Source organism: Canis lupus, chromosome 19 (assembly GCF_003254725.2).
Source record: "Canis lupus dingo isolate Sandy chromosome 19, ASM325472v2, whole genome shotgun sequence".
NCBI classification, from domain to species: Eukaryota; Metazoa; Chordata; class Mammalia; order Carnivora; family Canidae; genus Canis; species Canis lupus.
The window spans coordinates 49,198,104-49,219,826 of record NC_064261.1 but is presented as its reverse complement, the minus strand read 5'-3'; positions in this window follow the sequence as shown (position 1 = coordinate 49,219,826).

Sequence of the window (21,723 nt, the reverse complement as noted above, 5' to 3'; positions counted from 1 at the left end):
TCTGGGAGGCACTGAGTCAGATGTTGAAAGATATTTATTGTTTATATAAAAGGACTTGAGGTATGCTTTTTTTTTTTTTAATGGTAAAAGTGATGAACTAGGAATAAGGAAAAGACATAGATATGAGACCAGATTTTCTTCCTCTGAGGACCGTCATTCTCTTTTTTTAGAAGTACAATTCTTGAGTAAGAATTTCTCTAAGCTGGGTGTGGGGAGAGGTTGAGGAAGTGCTTGTGAGGATCATTGCCAACTGGTAAGCCTTCCTTCTGAAAAGCATATACACCTATGGCATCGGAGTCTGGAAATGGAGAACTAACTTTGTTAGTTTTGGCTTCCCTTGAGCTTCTATTTCTTCATCTATAAAGGAGCACCTAACTTTCAGGTTTGTTTTGAAGGTAAACAATGTATGTAAAACTGCATAAAACTGCATATCACCTGGCACTGATTTTTCTTTAAAAACAACTATGTACCCAAAACATAATGGGTTTTTAATTATTTTATTTTCCCAAGCTAGTACGCAACAAATTTCGAACCCACAGGAAAGTTGAAAGAATGGTATAATGAACATATATATAAACTCTTCACCAGAATTCTTCAGGTGTTAACATTTTGCTATGTGCCTCTTCCTTTCACTTTATCAGGTCATCGCCAAAGGACTTTAGCACACATCTCCTCAGAACGAGAATATTATTCTACATCACCATCTGTATTAAAAGAGGAAATTTATTATTGATTGAAGGATGTTATCTAAGATGCATCCCACAGTCAGTTTCCCCCAGTGTATAATAATGTCCTTTGTAATAGTTTTTGTTGGTTCTTTGTATTTTCAAACTCTTTGTTTTGTTTTTATTCCAAGATGCAATTGAGAATCATACATTGCCTTTACTAATCCCCAGCGTTTTCTAAATTAGTTACATTCATATTTTAAGACTCCAGACCTGGTATCTTTCAATATGGATTTGTCTTGTTTCTTCATGATTAGATTCTAATTAAACAATTTTGATAGGCTTACTACTTAGATGAGGTATCCTTCTCAGTTTATCAGTCAGGGGAAGAAATCCCATTTTGTCCCATTTTTGGGGAGATTAAATGGTCAAGTAAGGGAGTATCTGCCAGATTTCTCAATTATAAAAGTACCTTTTGCTTTACGTAGTAATAAATAATCTATGAAGGTGATAACACATTGTTTTTTTTTTAGTATAAATATATCACAAAAATCCTTAAAAATAAATTTTAAAATCTCTGGTAAATAGATGTATTTTCATCCTTACCCTTGTAGACACAGGATTAAAAAAAACAAAAACTCAAAATGTGAAGCAGATCAATTTAAATATATCTCTTAGTGCTTATTGCCATCTCCTTAAATGAATAAACACAATCCATCTGACCCTAACCTTCTGGCATACCTAGGGAACACTCTACATCCCAAGGCAGCCTCTTGCAGATGTTTCAGGGTTGCAGGGTTCTTGTCTCACAGAGTCGAAGAATGAATCTTGTGATCACAAAAGGGTGAAGTGAAAGTTTTATTAGTGAAAGTGAGAACCGAAAAGGAAGGCTCTCTAGCAGGAGAGGGTCACGCATGGGTTGCCACTGAGGGCTTGTATGGTTGGTCTTTTATAGAAAACTAACCAGGAAACTTGGTAAATATCTTGTCTATACCATTTAAGACAAACAAGGTAGATTTGTAAATGCTATGAAAATATCTCATCTATATTTAGAACAAACAAGGTGGATTTGTTATGTTCCCTTCCCTCTGGTTAATATATTATCTATAACATTTTCTCCACATCTGGGATTTCTATGAACCTGGTTATTTAGCCCCTGCATGAGCCTAGTCACATAGCCCCCACCTGTCTTTCCCAACCCAGCCTCACTGGTCCCATATTCAGAGATACTAGAAACTAGAATGAAAATATTGTCTACATATAGGGATGAAATTGTTCTCGAGATCTATCTTTCTAAAATAAATACATTTGTGAGTTCTTCAGTATCTTTAATAATAAAAAGTGTTGATAGAGATGAATGAAGCTGCATTCCTTTTTCAAGCTTCTTTGCGATGGGTAATGCTGTGTTCATGACTTAGTAGCACAACTTTCCCAACCCCACCTTCTTCAATTATAGGAAACTGGAGCCTATTTTATATCTCCATGACTGACTGGAAGTTCCATTAATGTCAACACCGTATCCCCTCTCAACTCCTCCCACCCTTCTCTCTCTCTCTCTCTCTCTCACACACACACACACACACTCCTTAGAAAATAAGATGGGGCACCTTGGTGGTATAGTCAATTAAGTGTTGGATTCTTGTTTAGGCTGAGGGTTGTGAGTCAGCTTGGGTTTTTCTCTCACTCCCACTGTCTCTCCCCACTCTACACTTTCTCTGAAATAAACTAATTAATCTTTAAAAAAATATAATGAGACAAGTCACATCATTTGTATAATCTGATAAACTTGCATATTTTCTGCTAGTTGATGGAATTAGCTTGCAAATGCAATTGCTTTTCTTTAAAAAAACATTGCCGAGTGCCTGGATGGCTCAGTTGGTTGAGCCTCCAACTCCTGATCTCGGTTCAGGTCTCAATCCTAGGGTTGCGAGTTCAAGCCCCTCATTGGGCCCCATGCTGGGTGTGGAGCCCGCTTAAAAAAAAAAATTACAAATGCTGCCTGTCATTGGTAATTTTCAGATTGTTTTTATCTCTCTTTTTTTCTGTCCTTACTCTGTCAAACGTACTAATGATGAATCAAATGCACATCCAAAAGTAAATCAAGTAATGTATATTCATATATATATTTATATATATTTGAAATTGAAAATAGTCCTCAGTTATCAATGGGTAATTCTGCAAAGAAAAATTGAGTATATTAATATCAAAACTAGAAAAATTAATAACGAGTGGGTAATTTTTAGTTTTTTGAGATATCACTAACATATAACATTAATTTAAGGTGTTGCAACATAAGAGTTCAATATATGTACATTTTATGAAATGATTGCCATATTAAGATTAGTTAACATCCATCATCCTACGTAGTTATATTTTTTCAATGAGAACTTTAAAATCTACTCTTTTAGCAACTTTCAAATATACAATATAGTATTATTATTGTTTTTAAAGATTTTATTTATTTATTCATGAGAGACAGAGAGAGAGAGAGGCAGAGACACAGGCAGAGGGAGAAGAAGACTCCATGCAGGGAGCCCGATGTGGGACTTGGTCCCGAGACTCCAGGATCATGTCCTGAGCTGAAGGCAGACACTCAACCACTGAGCCACCCAGGCGTCCCTACAATATGGTATTATTAAACATAGTTACCATACTGTTCGTTATATCCTCATGGCCTATTTATTTTATAACTGGAAGTTTGTATCTTTTAACCACCAATTTTGCCCCCCCCATAATCTATGGCTAAATAATATTCCATTGCTTATATATACCACATTTTCTTTATCTACTCATCCATTGATGGACAAATAGGTTGTTTCCATGTCTTAACGAATTGTTTTCTTTAGAGATATTTCACAAATTAATCCATTTCTCTCCATCTCCACTATGATCATTTTTTTCAAGTTTCTATAATATCTCACTTATTCTATAGCAGCTTGATTCTGTAGTTTCCTCTCCAGTCCAATTTCCATAATGTATAGGCATCTTTTTTGAAATCGAATCTAATTATCTAACAATCCATCTCTCCATGTCCACCTTAGAGCACTTTAATGGATTTATCTCTTTTCTAAAAATGAGAAGATAAAAATAGAAATTCTAAATTTTTGAATTAGATCTTGAATTAGATCTTACTCTCTCCTGCTGTAGGGGTTTTATACATGTTATTTTACCTTCCAAAAATACACCCCATTCCTTCCTGTCTCCTACTCTCATCCAGATAATTGATCTCTAAAATTGCTGTTTATTTTTTAATGGCTGCATTTTTAAGATTTAATTTAACTAATTAATTAATGAGGGAATTAGTAAGATATAACTAGTCCAAAAGAGACTTCAAAGAACACGTTATATATATATATATATATATATATATATATATATATATATATATATTTATGTGCTGAGGAATGCTGAAATGATTTTACAAATTGATGTAAATCTGATCGGTATCTACAAGGCAACAATTAATTGTCCTCCTCCACTGGGTGAAATCTGTTTGTATTTCTATGGACATGAATTATTTGCATTCCTAATTTGAGTTTATCAAATTATAATATGACTCAAATATAATGAAAGGTGTATGTAATCTGGCGCTGTGCTTTGAACATGATTTCCAGTGATCTTTTATATCTCTAAGTCCCACAAGTTTTCTTGACCAACTCCCCCATTCTGACCATAAACTCTCAAAGATTATTCCTTGAGGTAATAAAATTAAGATATTTAGATTACTAAAGCCATAAATTCTCCCTAGAAGTTCTTATAAAAAATTTTACATTTTAGAAGCCTGTATAATTTACTCTCCCAAGGCAAGAATACTAAGCCCAAGGAACTCCACTAGACTTTACCAGCTATCCTTACAATTTTGATAGATGCCTCCCTTTGCAATGCCTCCAAATTTGCTAATATTCATGGTTTACCGTGACTTTTTTTTTTTTTAATCTCTGTACATCTGGGTCCATTTCAGACCAGGTACCAGGTAAACAAGTTACCAGGTCAGTTTCCCTGAGAAGACTTTGTTGGCATTGGCTCCAAACATAAGCTAAGTTTCTTTACTTAAAAAAACAAACAAACAAACAAACAAACAAACAAAAATTTTATATATTTATTTGAGAGAGAGAGAGAGAGCATGAACAGGGGGAGAGAGATAGGCAGACTCCCCACTGAGTGGGGAGCCTGATGCAGGGCTTGATCCCAGGACCTAGAGATCATGACCTGAGCCAAAGGTATACGCTTAACCGACTGAGGCACTTCTAATCTTATTTTCTTAAAAATGCCTTGTCCTGGGACACCTGGGTGGTTCAGTCAGTTAAATGTCTGACTCTTGATCTTAGGTCAGGTCTTGATCTCAGGGTTGCGAATTCAGGCCCCACTTTGGGCTCTGTGTTGGGCGTGGAGCCTACCAAAAGAAAAAATTAAGTGAGTATAATTCTGAAATATGATATTCCAGATAGCATCTTGGTTGTACAACTGATTCTCTCCATTATGTTCTGGTAAATGTAGGACAGATTATTATTGACCCTAAGTAAGTAACTCTATTGCCAATATAATAAAAAAGTAAGAAGATTTAATAAGAAATTCTGGGGATCAGTGAGAATCAGATATAATTTTAAAATAGTTTGTAAAAGGATAGCTGTGGGTTCAAAAACACTTAAGTAATAAGAGAAAAGAACATTCTTTTATATCCAGAAAAAGAAGGCCTTGAAACCTCAGCCATATTCCAGACGGATAATCACAATAAGATATCCTTCATCAGCTTGTTCAGTCTTATGTTTTTCAGCCTTCATCTGTTGGATCTTTGGTTAGCAGTTTGTTTTCATAAAACTGTCTGCTTCTGTACTAAAATGAGTTCTGAAAATCTTCAGTCCACTGATACAATATAAAAGTTTTATTGCTAATTTGAGCTCAGAAGCCTGGGTTAGAGAATTTATTCTTTGAAGTAGTAAAAGTTTGAAGTGCCTGATACAGTCATTTCCCCCAAAGGCTCTGAGACTATCCTTGTTTGAAGACACAACTCTAACCTAAAGCATGTACCAGAGCCTTCATGCGAGTATTAAATTAAGATCTCATTGTAGAGGGACACCTGGGTGGCTCAGCGGTTGAGCATCTGCCTTCGGCTCAGGGCGTGATACAGGAGTCCTGGAATCCAGTCCCACATCGGGCTCTCTGCATGGAGCCTGCTTCTCCCTCTGCCTGTGTCTCTGCCTCTTTCTCTGTATGTGTCCCTCATGAATAAATAAATAAAATCATAAAAACGATCTCATTGTGGATGACAGAGATTTAATGGATGTGGTTTATTTATCAGTGTAATCCAAAATACCAGAATGGGGGAGAACATGGTTCTCTTTCAAGGTAGAGAATATTTTATGTATGTATGTATGTATTTATTTATTTTAAACACTATTTATTTATTCATGAGAGACACACAGAGAGAGGCAGAGACATAGGCAGAGGGAGGAGCGGGCTCCATGTGGGGACCATGATGTGGAACTTGATCTTGGGATGCCAGGATCACGCCCTGAGCCAAAGGCAGACGCTTTACTGCTGAGCCAACCAGGCATCCCAGTAGAGAATATTTTAGAAGAATTTTGATTTGTGTTCCTGCAGGCAAAATAGTATAGCCAGCAATAACACTAACACAATTCCAGGGAATTCTTATGAATTTGTGAGATACTTAGAATTTGTAAAAATATGTACATGAGAACTATTATATACAAATGTAACATAGGCAAAAGGCTTGTCTCTTTTGATTTGACAGATTTCCCATATAACACTTATAATAGTAGCAGAGCAAGCAAATGTAATTATTGCTAGAACGTCTCTTTTTTATAACGTGAAAGAACAAATACTTTGCAATTTTCCAGTGATCTCTGGGAAATTTCAAAGAAAATTGGAGGCATTAAAGTTATGCTGAAACTTTCATATTATTTATTTATTATTTATTTATTTATTTATTTATTTATTTATTTATTTATTTATTTGCTGGGAGGAGACACAGAGGGAGAGAGCAAATCTTAAGCAGGCTCCATGCCTAGCACAAAGCCCCACACAGAGCTTGATCTCACCCACACTGAGATCATGACCTGAGCTGAAATCAAGACTGGGACACAACTGACTGAGCCACCCAGACACTCTGAAACTATTACTCCCCGCCCCGCCCCCCATATTTAGGATTTCACTTGAGGAAGAAAAACTCAAAATATTTGTCAGAAGATATTTGGATGCTCATTAAATTGGTATCATTGGTGCCTGAAGAAGATAGTACCTGGCTACCTATTTAATCACATTGACAAGAAAACATTTACCAAAATAAACATGGATAGTAACATGTTCATAAAAAACTCTAGACCTTTCAGAAGTGAGGAAACTTTTTTTTCTTTAATAGCCAAGAGCATGATTAATTCAACATAAAGCACAGAAAAGTATTCTGGTAAAATATGGGATCTTTGCTTTTGAGGCAGATTAGGTAAAGCAGGTAAAAATGACATGTTACATAGTTCAAAGGCATTAATCAGTAAACCAAGGATGTAAACCTATAAGATTAAGTGAACTTTGATAGAATTTTAACATCGCTGTCACTTTCTTACTTAATAGGTAGTTTATACCAAGGCAAATAAAATTTTTTTTCCAAGCTTTCTTGTTCATCAGTCTCTTTTGTCATCTAAAATAACATTTTACTTGTGGCGACAGTGGTTCTTGCTCTAGAGTCTGAGAGGTGAAAACTATTCTCAGAACAATACCAGGATATTTTATGTTAACAGACAATGGGTTCATCATTGTGTAATATCGAATAAATTAAATATTGAAAGTTTTAATTCCTACAAATGAAAAGCTCTTTGGGATCCTTAAAAAGTTCAAGAATTTGAGGAGTGCCCAGGTGGTTCAGTGGGTTAAGCATCTGCCTTTGGCTCAGGTCATGATCCTGGGGGACCTGGGATTGAGCCCCACCTCAGTGGGGAGTCTGCTTCTCCCTCTCCCTCTGCCCCTTCCCCCACTCAGGCTTGCACTCTCTCATGTTCTCTCTCTCTCTCAAATAAATAAATAAAATCTTTAAAACATTTTTTTCTTTCTTCTTGTAAAACAAAAGCACACACATGTATGATTTGATTTCTTGATCATTATTGCTGTTGTATAGTTTCAACCACTTACATTAATTGTTACCTTTATACCAACGTCAAAAACTGCTATTTCCCAATCAGGGCGCATTTACTGGAGAACATCCTGCAAATGACAGCATCCTAGCAGACCAACAGAGATCGTGAGCACACACATCATGCCTTTCTACTGCTGCACACATTAGATTCTCCTGCTAAAAGTGTCAGATATGATACTCACCAGGACACTTATCCTGAACAAAAGCTACAGCCTCTCTATAGCATATATAAATAAAAAAGCAAAAAAAAAAGTATATAAACTTAAAATTATGCTTGGTGATCAATGTTCCAGTATTCTTAGAAATTATTTAGCTACTTAGGTAATTTAGTTAAAAGAATAGACTCAGGAAATCCACTTAACTGGGTGTGTATTTGCAATTCACTGAAAGTGAATCAATGAATGTAGTTTCTCTGTTAACTTTATTATGTGTGCAAGTGCCATAAAACAAGAGCCAGAAAACCTGATATAAGCCTAGGGCCAATGCCATTGATTAGGGCTTGCTCTCGAGTTTGGGCTTTAGAGAAAAATGACTTAGGATCATATCCTTGCTCTACCACTTAGTAGTATAAAGGAAATGGTGCCAAGTTTTCCAATCTATAAAATAGTTACTGTGCTTATTAAATGAGTTAATTTTGTAAAATTGCTTAGAACAGTATTTGACCCATAGTAAATGCTCAATAAAGGTTAGTTTTCATCATCGTCATCATCTTTAACAGCATCAGCAGCAATATCCAAATTATTGGTGGCAATAATAGATATTTTAGAAAAAAATTAAAAAGCAAGTCCATACTCTGCTAGACATGAGTTATCACCTAAACCATTTTAAGGATGAAAACGTGGAAATCAGAAGAATCAAATAGATTTCCCATGATTATAGAACTTGTCAGAAAGGACACTACTTGTAACATATCATTGTGGAATCACATATGTCAAAGGCCAAGATTTTAAATAAAATCCTTCATTTTGAGATTACAGATACAATATTCTGTAAATTATACAGCACATGGCCAATTTAGCTAGATGACCCAAGTTTAGAAGGGGGATTTTTCAAAGTGGTTTCTCCTTCCTTCCTTTCTCCCTTCCTTCCTTCCTTCCTTTCTCCCTTCCTTCCTTCCTTCCTTCCTTCCTTCCTTCCTTCCTTCCTTCCTTCCTTCCTTCCTTCCTTCCTTTTATAAAAAGAAAACACAGTCATTGGAAAACATTTGTAAAATGTAAGAGGATATATAAAGAACAACATAAAGATAATCCAATTTATAATCTTTCAACCTTAAGATAACCACTCCAAACAAGCCAGTATTTATTTTATTTGTCTATCCCTTGATTTAAATTTTTTCACAAAATTATTGTTAGGGAATTCAAAGTCCATTTATTTAATAAAGGAGAGAATTGGAAAAAGAATATCTAGCTATTTTGTTTAATGCTTAATTCTTGGCATTTTTATTGCAGTTTCTCATATTTCAAATGTGATTAAGCGGACTTTGCTTCTTTAGCATTCTTGAAGGCATAATAGCAAATAGTTTGTCTTTTGATTCTTGATTTATTACTTCACTGTTGCAATTACCTTCGCTGTATAGGATATATACCTCTTTACATTGAAACACATCACCCCATACACATACACAAATACATTTTATTTCTCTTTTATGTAAATTGTAGGTTTAGCTTGTCAAGATCCACAAAATAGGCCCATTAAGATTATAACTTCTATCACATTGAACCTCTAAATCTTGAGATTTGTAATTTTTATAGAATTATTTTTTCTAAGATTTAGAAAAATTTGGATTTTATTTTCTATTAAAATATACTAGTTGGTATCTTTACAGAAGATTGTTTATTTAATATAAAAATGTATTGGTCCTATGCAAACATTATTAAGATTATTCTGGGAATGGTTTCATTTATTAAATTTTGCTACTCATCTTCATGATATTTTTCTGCCATTACCACCGAACTAGTTATTGTTGATATGAGAAAAGTTACTGAAAAAAAAAGTTATCATCACTCTTTCAAGTATTTCTACTTCTTAGTTACATTTCATGTTTTGTTCCTGTGATCAGAATTTCCAAATCATAATCTGTTTCATTGTCTTTGGTTTTAGAGTTTCACCAATTAGTAGAGTGTAGCTGTAGATTTCAGGTAAACCTTTTGTCCAGTATTTCATAGTATTTCTATTTTTCTTGTTGTTAAGATTTTATTTTTGATTTTTATGTATTTAATGTTTTTAGAGAAAGAGAGGGAGAGAGCATGCACACAAGTCTGGGGGAAGAGCAGAGGGAGAGGAAGAGAGAGAATCTTAAGCAGGCTCCACCCCAATCATGGAGCCCTACTCCACCCCATCCCACAACTCCGAGATTGTGACCTCAACAGACATCAAGAGTTGAAAGCCCAACTAACTAAGCCACCCAATCACCCCATCATAGTGTTCCTTTCTTCAAGAATTGGTATTAGGGACACCTGGGTGGCTCAGTGGTTAAACATCTGCCTTCAGCTCAGGTAGTGATCACAGGGTCCTGGGATCCAGTCAGGCTCCCTGCATGGGGCCTGCTTCTCGCTCTGCCTGTGTCCCTGCCTCTCTCTCTGGGTCTTTTATGGATAAATAAATAAAAAATATTTTAAAGAAAAAGAATTGGTATTAAACTTTATCATATTTTAAACATATAGTAATATGTGTTTCCTTTGTGTCTATTGTTGTAGTGTATAATCAGTGATCAATTTCTTATTAAAATCCTGTTGTTCTTGGAATATACTCACTTTGATTGTTATGGGTAATGAAAAATAAGTGGTAGAAACGAGGAATCCTTGATTGAGAGCTCCATGAGTTAACTTTTTTTTTTTTTTTTTTTTTTTTTTTTTTTTTTTTTTAAGGGAAGCAGAACTTTCTAATCTAATCGCACAGAGGAAACATTTTATGCTGGGAGTCTTGTTTTCTGATGGCCAGATTCTATGACTTTTGGAACATAGCCAGATATGGAAGCCTAATTGCTATAACCACAGAAGCCACAAAAATAGATTTTAGGCAGATAGTGAAGACTTTGGTGTATGAAGTCAACACCAAGTATTTGTCACTGAATTTTTCAAAGTGCCTTGGAAGCCAAAAATATTAGTAGTTATGACTCAAGGACAATAAATGCATAATTTGTTACATGAAGAAGAAATAGGCTATAAACCAAATTTTAGACTCTTTCTTTTTTCCTTGACTGTCCATCTACACATAATTTTGCATAAAGTAGGTTATCAAAATGAAGCATTTAAAAATAAATGAATATAACTTATATCAATCTTTTATTTGCCATCTTAGCTATACCTACATTTATATATTCGATCTGATGTGCTTTATTTCATATGATTTCTCAATCACTGCCAGCAGTAAAAAACAGATTATAAAGTAATCCAGGCAGAAATACAATGAGGGAATTCTAATTAGATTTGGTGGTTATGGTGGCGTGGTTGGATGGGGGCGAGAGGGGGCTGGGTAATGGTGTTCTAATCTTACCAGAGTTCTGGGCATGATAGCCCTTTTACTTTTCTCCTTTGTTCCCCTACTTTATTCTCTCCAAGGCAAGACGGCCTCTGTATATGCCTACAAATATTTTTAAGACATACTTTTAGAATAGCCCCCTTCTGAGTTCTAGTAAGGGTAATGCTTTAAATTTTATAGCAAGAATTGTCTATACAACTTAAAGCATATAGTATTCTTATTTCTTACATCTGTCTACAAGTTAGCTTTTAAAAAATATTCATGCTTACGTTTAAGCAGTGTTTTGTAGTTGATGAAATATCATCATTGGACTTGGAGCTAAAAAGTACTTTGGAGATCATCTAGCCCAAATTTACCTGTACTCCCACAGAATTGTGGGAACCAGAGACAGAATTGTGGTACCCTGCTCTGCGTGTGGGCGTTTTAACCACCTCATTCCTATGTACTTTGTCTTCTGCCATTTGCTGATGCAGTCTCACCGCGAATAAGTAAGGTGATGTGTTTACTTACATGGATAGAATCTGATGCCCTGAGCAAAGGTTAGTGATTGCAAATGTTGACCCCCATCATCTAAAATACTACATGCCTATCTCTTGTAAGTATTTAAGGAAGAGCTCTCTGCTACTTCATCAGTACTAAGAGGTACAAGGTGCTTTTAGGAATTGATATTGGAATTTAGGAGGAGTAGATACACTGTCTTCTTAAGTATAGACGTGAACTTGTAGGTGTATTTTAATTTCTTAAAAATTTAAATGTGGAAAAAAATACATGTAGATTTTTCATGTTTCAAGGATCCCCTCAAACTCAATCAGATTGTGCCATATAATAGTTGTAATCTTCCTATTTAGGTATGTATTTTTCTATTAACTCCATTAAAAAAAGTTGAGAGTATAATATGACCTAATGTTTATAAAATTTTAGCTCAAATAAAACATTAAAAATAGATTTTCCATCCTAATTTTCCTAGTTTAATTATCATTTATTATTGATTTCACACAAAGTATTAAGCTTTTAATAATATTTCCTCTCTTTTTACCTGTAATGAAGAAGTAGAAAATACTGTTGGTTTTTCCTTCCATAGAAAATTTAAGGTAGATCATACAATTTTATGTGAAATACCCAAGGGCTTAAAATCTCTAAGTGCTATGTTTAGGATACTCAATGACTTTGGAATCTCTTGTTCTTCTATAGATATGGGGGGATTTGGATTTACTATCAGAGCTCCAGATGCCTTTATAGAGATTCAGGTTTCCATTATTTGGTAAACATAATCAAATATGCCACTGGAGAAAAAAACTGGCTCTTTGATGAAGTTTGATGGTCTAGTTCTTCAATTCAGAATGTATTGTCTCTCACCAGCTACAGCACCACATGAAAAGAATATCCATCCCTCTTTTTTTCAATATGCTTTACAACATCCAAAGTAAAGGTAAGAATGGACATCCCTGTCTTGTTTCTGACTGTAAAGGAAAAGCTCTATTTTTCCCCACTGAGGATGATATTAGCAGTGGGAGTTTCATGTATAGCCTTTATGATGTTGAGGTATATTCTCTCCATCCCTCCTTTGTTGAGGGTTTTCATCAAGAATGGATGCTACACTTTGTCAAATGCTTTTTCTGCATCTACCAAGAGGATCATGTGGTTCTTACCCCCCCTTTTTTTTAATATGGCAGATCAGACGGATTGATTTACAAATATTGAACCACCTTTGAAGCCCAGGAAAAAAAATCATACTTGATCATGGTATATAATTATTTTAATGTAATTTTGGATTTGATTTGCTAGTATTTTGTTTAGAATTTTTGCATGTATGTTCATCAGGGATATTGGCCTGTAATTCTCCTTTTTAGTAGGGTCTTTGTCTAGTTTTGGAGTCAAGGTAAATCTGGCCTCATAGTAGGTTTTCTTTCCACTTCTATGTTTTGGAACAGTTTAAGAAGAATAGGTATTAACTCTACTTTAAATGTCTGGTCAAATTCCCCTGGGAAGCCATCTGGCCCCAGACTTTTGTTTGTTGGGAGATTTTTTTTTTATTACTGATTCAATTTCTTTGCTGGATATCACTGTTCAAATTTTCTATTTCTTCTTATTTCAGTTTTGGTAGTCTATGTTTCTAGAAATTTATCCATTTCTTCCAGATTTCCCGCTTTGTTGTCATGTAATTTTTCATAACATTTTCTTATAATTTTTGTATTTCTGTGGTGTTTGTTGTGATCTCTACTCTCTTGTTGATGATTTATTTATTTGAGTCCTTTCTCTTTTCTATTAGATAAGTCTGGCTATGGGTTTATCAATTTAATTAATTATTTCAAAGAATCAGTACTTGGTATCATTGATCTGTTCTACTGGGTATTTTTGTTTGTTTCTGTATCATTTATTTCTGCTGTAATCTCTATTATTTCCCTTCTTCTGATGACTTTAGTTTTCATTTGCTGTTTTTTTTTCTTTTTTTTTTCTACCTTCTTTACATGTAAGGTTAGGTTGTATATTTGAGATTTTTCTTGCTTCTTGAGGTAGGCCTGTGTTGCTATATGCTGCTTCCCTCTTATGACTGCCTTTGCTTCATCCTGAAAGGTTTAAGCCATCATGTTTTCGTTATCATTTGTTTCCACATAATTTTTATTTTTTTTCTTTAATTTCTTCATTAACCAACTCATTCTTTAGTAGGATGTTCTTTAAATTCCATGTATTTGTGGTCTTTCTAAATCTTTTCTTGTGGTGGATTTCAAGTTTCATAGTATTGTAGTCAGAAACTATGCATGGTATGATCTCAATCTTTTTGTATTTATTGAAGCCTAATTTGCGACTCAACATGTGATTTATTCTGGAGACTGTCCCACTTGCACTTGAAAAGAATGTGTATTCTGCTGCTTTTGGATGAAATGTTCTGAATATATCTGTTAAGTTCATCTGGTTCAGTGTGTCATTCAGAACCATTGTTTCCTTGTTTTTCTGCTTAGGTGATCTGTCCCTGATGTAAGTGGGATGTTAAAGTCCCCTGCTATTAGTGTGTTATTATCACTGAGTTTCTTTATATCCATTATTAATTGTGTTATGTATTTGAAGGCCAGATGGAGCTAAAGTGTATTATGCTAAGTGAAATAAGTCAGTCAGAGAAAGACAAATACTATATGATTTCACTCATATGTGGTATTTAAGAAACTGAACAGATGAATGTATGGGAGGGAAAAAAAAAAGAGAGAGGGAGTCAAGCCATAAGAGACTCTTAGCTATAAAGAATAAACTGAAAGTTGATGGAGAGGAGTTTGGCAGAGGGATGGACTAAATGGGTGTTCTATGTAAGTGATGAATCACTGAATTCTACTCTTAAAACTAATATTACACTATTTGTTAGCTAGCCATAATTTAAATAAAAACTTGAAAGACAAAAGCTATGAAATTTTTACCAATCTATTGATTCTTCTTCTTCTTAATTTTTAACTTGTAATCTTTTTTTTTTTAACTTGTAATCTTTATGTCTTTGTTATTTAGCATAGAACCTGCAATATTATGATTACTCAAAAAGATTAAACTGACTAGGGACTATATATATCAGTGTGTGGTCAGAGTTTCTAAATGGACTTTTCTTTTAATAAAAAGACAATATTTGTGTTTAAAAAAAACACAAAAAGTAGGTGAACATGTTTATTTAAATTGCTACAGAGATAGAACATTTTTTATTATATTGTAAACAATTGCCAGTATTCCATAAAAGTTCAAGCTTTTTTTTCAAATTGTATATTTGCATCTTTAACACAGATGCCATCTATATTAATTTTCATCCTATTATCTTGTGTGAGTATATTTTTGTTTAGAGTGTGTTACATTTTCATTTATTAGTAAAGATAGAGAAGGAAAAAAGAAGGAACTTAAAATATTATGATTGTTTTTTTTTCTTCCTTCTGTCTGAATCACATGAATTAAAGTGTCTTACAATTATTTTTCTGAGGTCTGATGAAAAAGATCTACATTTTAATCTTTTCACATCAGTAAGCATTTATTTATTCAGTGTTTTTCAAATTTCTCATCACTTCTCTCTTCCTCTTAAAATTAAAAAAAAAAAATTGCTAGTAACTGAAATAGGGCACAGATATCCAGGAAATGTAATTTGGCAATAAATGCTGTTTTGAAGTACACTGCATGGTTTGTGGATAAATATTTCTTTAATGCATGTAATTACTGGATCAGCAGAATAAATGTGGTCATGTCCTTGTAATTAATACATTGTCAAAAGTTCATTTAAGTATAATAATTTTACTGGGAAAATGCTGTCTATGTGTTTCCTGCAATAATTTGTTAAATTAAGTGCAATAAATATAAAATTACTCTTAGAAATATATTTATACTTTGCAAGTTCTTTTTCACTAGGTGTCACATAATGCTTTAAGAAACCCTTCCACACATCCCTTTTACCCTACCTCTTACCTCATCAATTAAAATTTCCTAAGAAAGAGTATAGATACTACATATCAAAATTCACTTTTTAAAATATTTCATTTCAGCTTTAGACTATTATAACATAGCATATATTAGAGCTTAGATTGATAATATTTCACCATAAATTATGCAAACTGCCAAATGGTCTTGCCCGTAAAAGAGAACACTAGTAAAGCATGGCCATTTCCTTCTGCACTCATTGAACATTTATCTGTGGAGGATGGAGTCACCACAACACAGAATTCCAGAGCTGGTATGATTCTTAGCAATCACCCCATGTAGCCCTTTCATTTTATAGTCTTGTCACATTTTCCAAGCCCTCCACAGAAGGATCCTGGGCTCTGCTAAGGAAACAGCTGTGGGCACTCAAGGAAGACATGATAAATTAAAGGTGCTTTCTTTATAATGTTATGGCCAAAGGGCTGCAGGGAACTATGACTTACATTGCCTGACATTTTACCTGTGTTGGGCATGTAGCTGAAAGTTCTATAAATAAAGGGCAGTGAGGAAACAAGAGATACTCAACAGGGTTGGGAATATAATGCATTGTGAGGTAGACATTGCATAAAGTGGTGTATAGCTAGCAAATACCTTTTTTTACCCCTGCTTTACCAAACTAATTGATATAAGAGAAAAAAAAGACACAATTTTAAATGTGTGGTAGAGAGTGGAGCAAGTGGAAGAGACAATGGACATTTGCTATGTCAATGAGCATGTACTGATAAATTTTACCCATTTGAAAATTATTCAGGATCTGTGGCTCTAGATCAGAATATCAAATACTACCCACTTTCAATCAATTTTCCTGTGGATTTCTATGGGCCTTATAATCACCTTGCTAGTCCAAAATCTAGTCCACTTCAGAGAATGTAGCACCTTTGCAATTAAATCCAGTTCTTTCTGTTTTTACGATCTACCTTTCCGAGTAATGGACTATCTGTGCTCTACAATTCTTCCAAAGTACCACTAACTCAAATTTACCATGAGCACTTGATGTTGACTACAGAACACTTGGTAGGAAAGAGTTGTAAAAACCTAGTGAAGTGAAAAAATATCCTTAAAATCCAATATTAGGCATTGTGGTACCTAGTTTACTACACCTAGTTTATTACAGTTTACTCTCTTGGAAAACATCTCACAGATCATATCATCTTTAAAGCTCACCTCTTCACATATAACTTGGGCTCTTCATTCTCACTCAGTTCTTCCGTGCATCTTTCTACCTTCACCCTTACTCCTTTCTGTCCTGAGCTGCTTGTAGGGGTAGTTTTTTCCTATGATGATATAGAATTATTCAATTATATCTTTATATTTCCCTCTTCTTCAAGATCACATGCCATTGGGCTCATCTCGCACACTGAAGAGACATCCAGCAAGTTGACTACACAAGAAGCCATATCTCTTATGTAAATTATGCTTCTTTCTAATTATACAAAAACAGCACAATATATTCTTGTACTATTTTTTTTCCTTCTTACCACTTACATTTTTTTTTTTATTGGAGTAACCATAAGAAGCATATAAAATGAAGACAGAAAAAAGAAAAAAAAATAAAATGAGGACAGAAGGGAAGCCTTCACAATACTTTGGAGGAATTTATCTTATTATCTTATTTTATTTTATTATTTTATTTTATTTTATTATTTTATTTTATTATTTTATTTTATTTATTTTATTTTATTTTATTATTTTATTTTATTTTATTATTTTATTTATTTTGGAATTTAAAATCTAGTTGAGAAAAGACTAGATAGATAGATAGATAGATAAATAGATATATTAATAGATAGATAACCTAGCTGAGAAAGAGAAAATAACCAGGCTTTGAATTATAAACAAATAAGCATGAAGTACTATATTACAATATGAATATATGAATGTTCAGAGAGTAAAGAATTCAGAATTCACAGACCAACTTGGTAGAACTTCTGGAAGTTTTGATGCATTGTCACAGCCCTTGGCCATGGGCCAGTAGTGTTGTTTTTAAATAGATCTAGTGAGGAGCACCTGGGTGGTTTAGCCAGTTAAGCATCTGCCTTCAGCTCAGGTCATAATCCCAGGTCCTGAGATGGAATCTCACATCGGCTCCATACTCAACAGGGAGCCTGCTTCTCCCTCTCCCTCTGTCACTCTCCCGGCCTGTGTTCTGTGCTCTCCCATTCTCTCTCTCCCTCAAATAAATAAATTAAATCTTAAAAAAAAAAAAAAGGATCCAGTGAACTGAGGCAGTTTAACTGCAAATCCTGTGAAGGCCAAGTTTAGGGCTCTTCATTTTCCTCCATCTCTGATACTGAGAGTGGTGTGAGCAATATGCTCTTTGGTCATTTATTTGCATTTATTTGCATACATGGTCAAAACATTACAAAAGTAGGGTATTTTAACTTATATTTGTTAAAACTGCTATCCCTTCTCCCAATTCCCTCTCTGTTGTACTTCCCCTTTGTCTGGTGGTGGTGAAGTGGCCATAGACCATTTGGACATCTTGCTTTCGGGAAGTTTGGTTGAAGATACATTAATTTGGGTTTAGTGGGTTATGTTTGTGTTTCAAAGGTGCATTTCTATAGGATTGCCAGATAAAATTCAGGACACTAATTAAATTTGAATTTTAGATTAACAATAGATTAAGTTTTAGTGGCTGTCCAAAAAACATGATCTGTTGTTCATGTGAAATTTAAGTTATCTTATTATTCTATACTTCGGTTTGCTAAATCTTGCTTTCATATACTTCTGTGTTTGGTTTCTCCTAGTCTTCCTGGTGCAGAATTGCTGCTAGATATACTTTTCATCCACTGTGCCTACTGTATGTGCATCAGGACCCTAAAGTATATACTCAGAGGTGACATTGAAAAGTGATCAAGCCAGGATATCTGGGTGGCTCAGGTTGAGCTTTGGAGCGTCTCAGGGCCATGATCCCAGAGCCGCAGGATCCCATATCAGGCTCCCCTCGATGAACCTGCTTCTCCCTTTGCTTGTGTCTCTGCTTCTCTCTCTTTGCATCTCTCATGAATAAATAAATAAAATCTTAAAAAAAAAGAAAGGAAAATGATCAAGCCTTGTGCTTTCCAGACCCTGAAAGAATATAAGTTGTGGAGGAGAGACGAGGTTCAGAATTTCCAAAATCAGAAGCTATCCCACGGACATTTTTTTCCCAAATCTACAGCTCATATTAAAGACAACAAAAATCTGACAGAAATTTCCCCAAATTTGATAACAGTCTTAGAAGTTCACATGCTCTTATCAACAATGAGTTGTGATCCTAAAAGTAACTTTCCTAAACTACCAATTTAAAAAAAAGTCAAACATAATAGAGGAAAAATTTAATTATCTCTTCATTGTATAAAAAATTAGAATAATTAGGAAACTATAACTATATAAAGAGATGATTAAAGATAGTACAAACCAAAAATATAGGGGAAAATATTAAAGAAATAGGCGAGAAGTTAATTGGTAAAATTATTTTTCAAGACGTTATTTACCATATTCAACATCATTTAAAAATGGTAGTTTGGTTTCTTTTTCATTCTAAATAAATATTTATGTAATCATAATTTTGTGCCCCCCCCCTTTTTTTTTCATAAAGGAGTCTCTCAAAACTCCAAAGTCTTTACGCTTGGTGTGGTCTTGAGTATCATCCACAGAATCATGGAGTTATTTTCATCCTGTATTTATTTGGTCTGCCTTCTAGGCTTTGATTCTTTTCAGTTTTAAGAAAATAAGCAACTCTGATTTTGAGTCAGTTACCAACTACTGTAGGCATGATCATTGGGAATTATCTATGGTGTCAGATTACTTGTGTTCAGTTCATGCCCTTTCCTCTTTTTACTTTTATGACCTCAGGTAAATTCCTTAGCTGTCTCTGCCTCAGTGGAATAAATAAGATTATTTCTATGACTAAGTGAAAAGATACATGTGATACACTTATAAGAATAGTTGACACATGGGCAGCCCCAATGGCTCAGCAGTTTAGCACCACCTTCAGCCCAGGGTGTGATCCTGGAGACCCAGGATCCAGTCCCACGTCGGGCTCCCTGCATGGAACCTGCTTCTCCCTCTTCCTGTATCACTGCCTCTCTCTCTCTGTGCCTCTCATGAATAAATAAATAAAATCTTAAAAAAAAAAAAAGAATAGTTGACACATAAAGTTTCCATAAATTGTGAACAGTATTATTACTATTATTGGTGTTATCATTAGGCTAAAAATTCACTTGACTGAATTCATTAAAAAGCAATAGGTATAAATGGGAGAATGTAAGGCTCACAGTCTCATGGATCATTTATAAGTTATTTCATGATGGGGCACCTGAGTGGCCCAGTCGGTTAGGTGTTTAGGTTAAGTGTCTGACTCTTAGTTTAGGCACAAGTCATGATCTTGGGGTTGTGGGATCAAGCCCTGCATCCTCAGCTCCACACTTAGCACAGAGTCTGTTTGTCCTTCTCCCTCCCCCTGTGTGTGCTTTCTCTCTCTCTCTGTCTCTCAAATAAAGTAAGAAATAGGGGTACCTAAGTACTTCAGTTGGTTAAGCATCTGACTTTTGATTTTAGTTCAGATCATGATCTCATGGTTCTGGGTTGGAGCCCCATGTTAGGCTCTGCACTCAGTGAAGTCTGCTTATCCCTCTCCCTCTACTCCTCCCCCTGCTCACACAGTCTCTCTCTCTAAAATAAAAAAAAAGTAAAATCTTTAAAAATAAATAAATAAATAATAAATAAATAAAAGTCATTTCATGAGAGCATCTAAATAAAGATAGGTTTAATAATGCAACAAAAAGAAAAATGTGTGACCTCAAATGTCCTATCATGCAGCACTGTCCTAGAACTGATCCTGAAATATATAGGGTTATGTTCATATGTATTGGATCTGTCTTCTGGATTTCGATGCTTCGAGTTTTAGAAAAAAGAGCCACTGTGATTCTGAAATACTTAGCAACTACTTGTGCTCAAATGGCAGGACTTCTGTAGAGAAGATTTTCTTCTCACTATAAAGATGAAAAAAAAAATCAGTATATGATTCCTTGACAGTGTCAAAGCGATTCAAAATAAAATAATAGCATGGAAAGTCACATTTGCTCAGTTCCCACTAACACCACATCCACAATTGGGCCATATACTCAACTTTAGGTTGAAATTGTCCATCAGTCCAGATGATATTGGGGAGGTTGTGCAGTTATGGGAATGAAATACTTGCTAACCTTCAACACTGCTTATAAACTTCCCTGACATCCATCAATTCGGTGTCATGATTTGGTGGTAAGCATTCAACATAGAATCAAGTGTATATTTGAAGCAAAGGAAAAGTAGTCACTTTATATGGAAGGAAAATCTCATAGATGCTGAATAAAAACACAGTAGGTTTGTGTGAGATCAAGTATGTTCAGGGACTCAGTGTGTCTACCTGAAATTCCTATGTCGAAGCCCTAACTGCTGGTATGATGGAGATGAGGTCTCTGGGAGGTAATTATATGAGATCGTGAGAGTGGAGTCCCCTTCTAAGAAGATGGATATGAGGACACAGTGAGAAGCTGGCCATCTGCAAGCCAGAAAGAGGGCCCTCATCAGGAAACCAAATGATCCCATATTTTGATCTTAGAACTTTGAAGCCTCAGGACCTGTCACAGATAAATTCTGTTCTTTAACCCAAGCCCGTGTTGTTATGGCAGTCTGAGCTGACTAGGACAGTATGTATTGAAAATTATCCTCTATTACTTTAGGAGAATTCCTAACTGGCTCCATTAGACTCTGATATGATGGCAGTCTTTGTGATGATGACCTGTGCTGGATTTGTCTTCGGTGTGCTCTCTCCCATCGTGTTGTTCCCAATATGCGCCTCCCCTTAGCATGGCATTTGTCCAAGTCAACTTTAGTTACAGACTCTATCGCCCCACTAGATTCTGAGATCTTTTAGGTCTCAATTTCCCTGGGTCCCTTGCATTTATGACTGTGTCTTGCACAAATTATGCCTCCAATAATATCTAACTGAGGGAATGAGACAGGGGT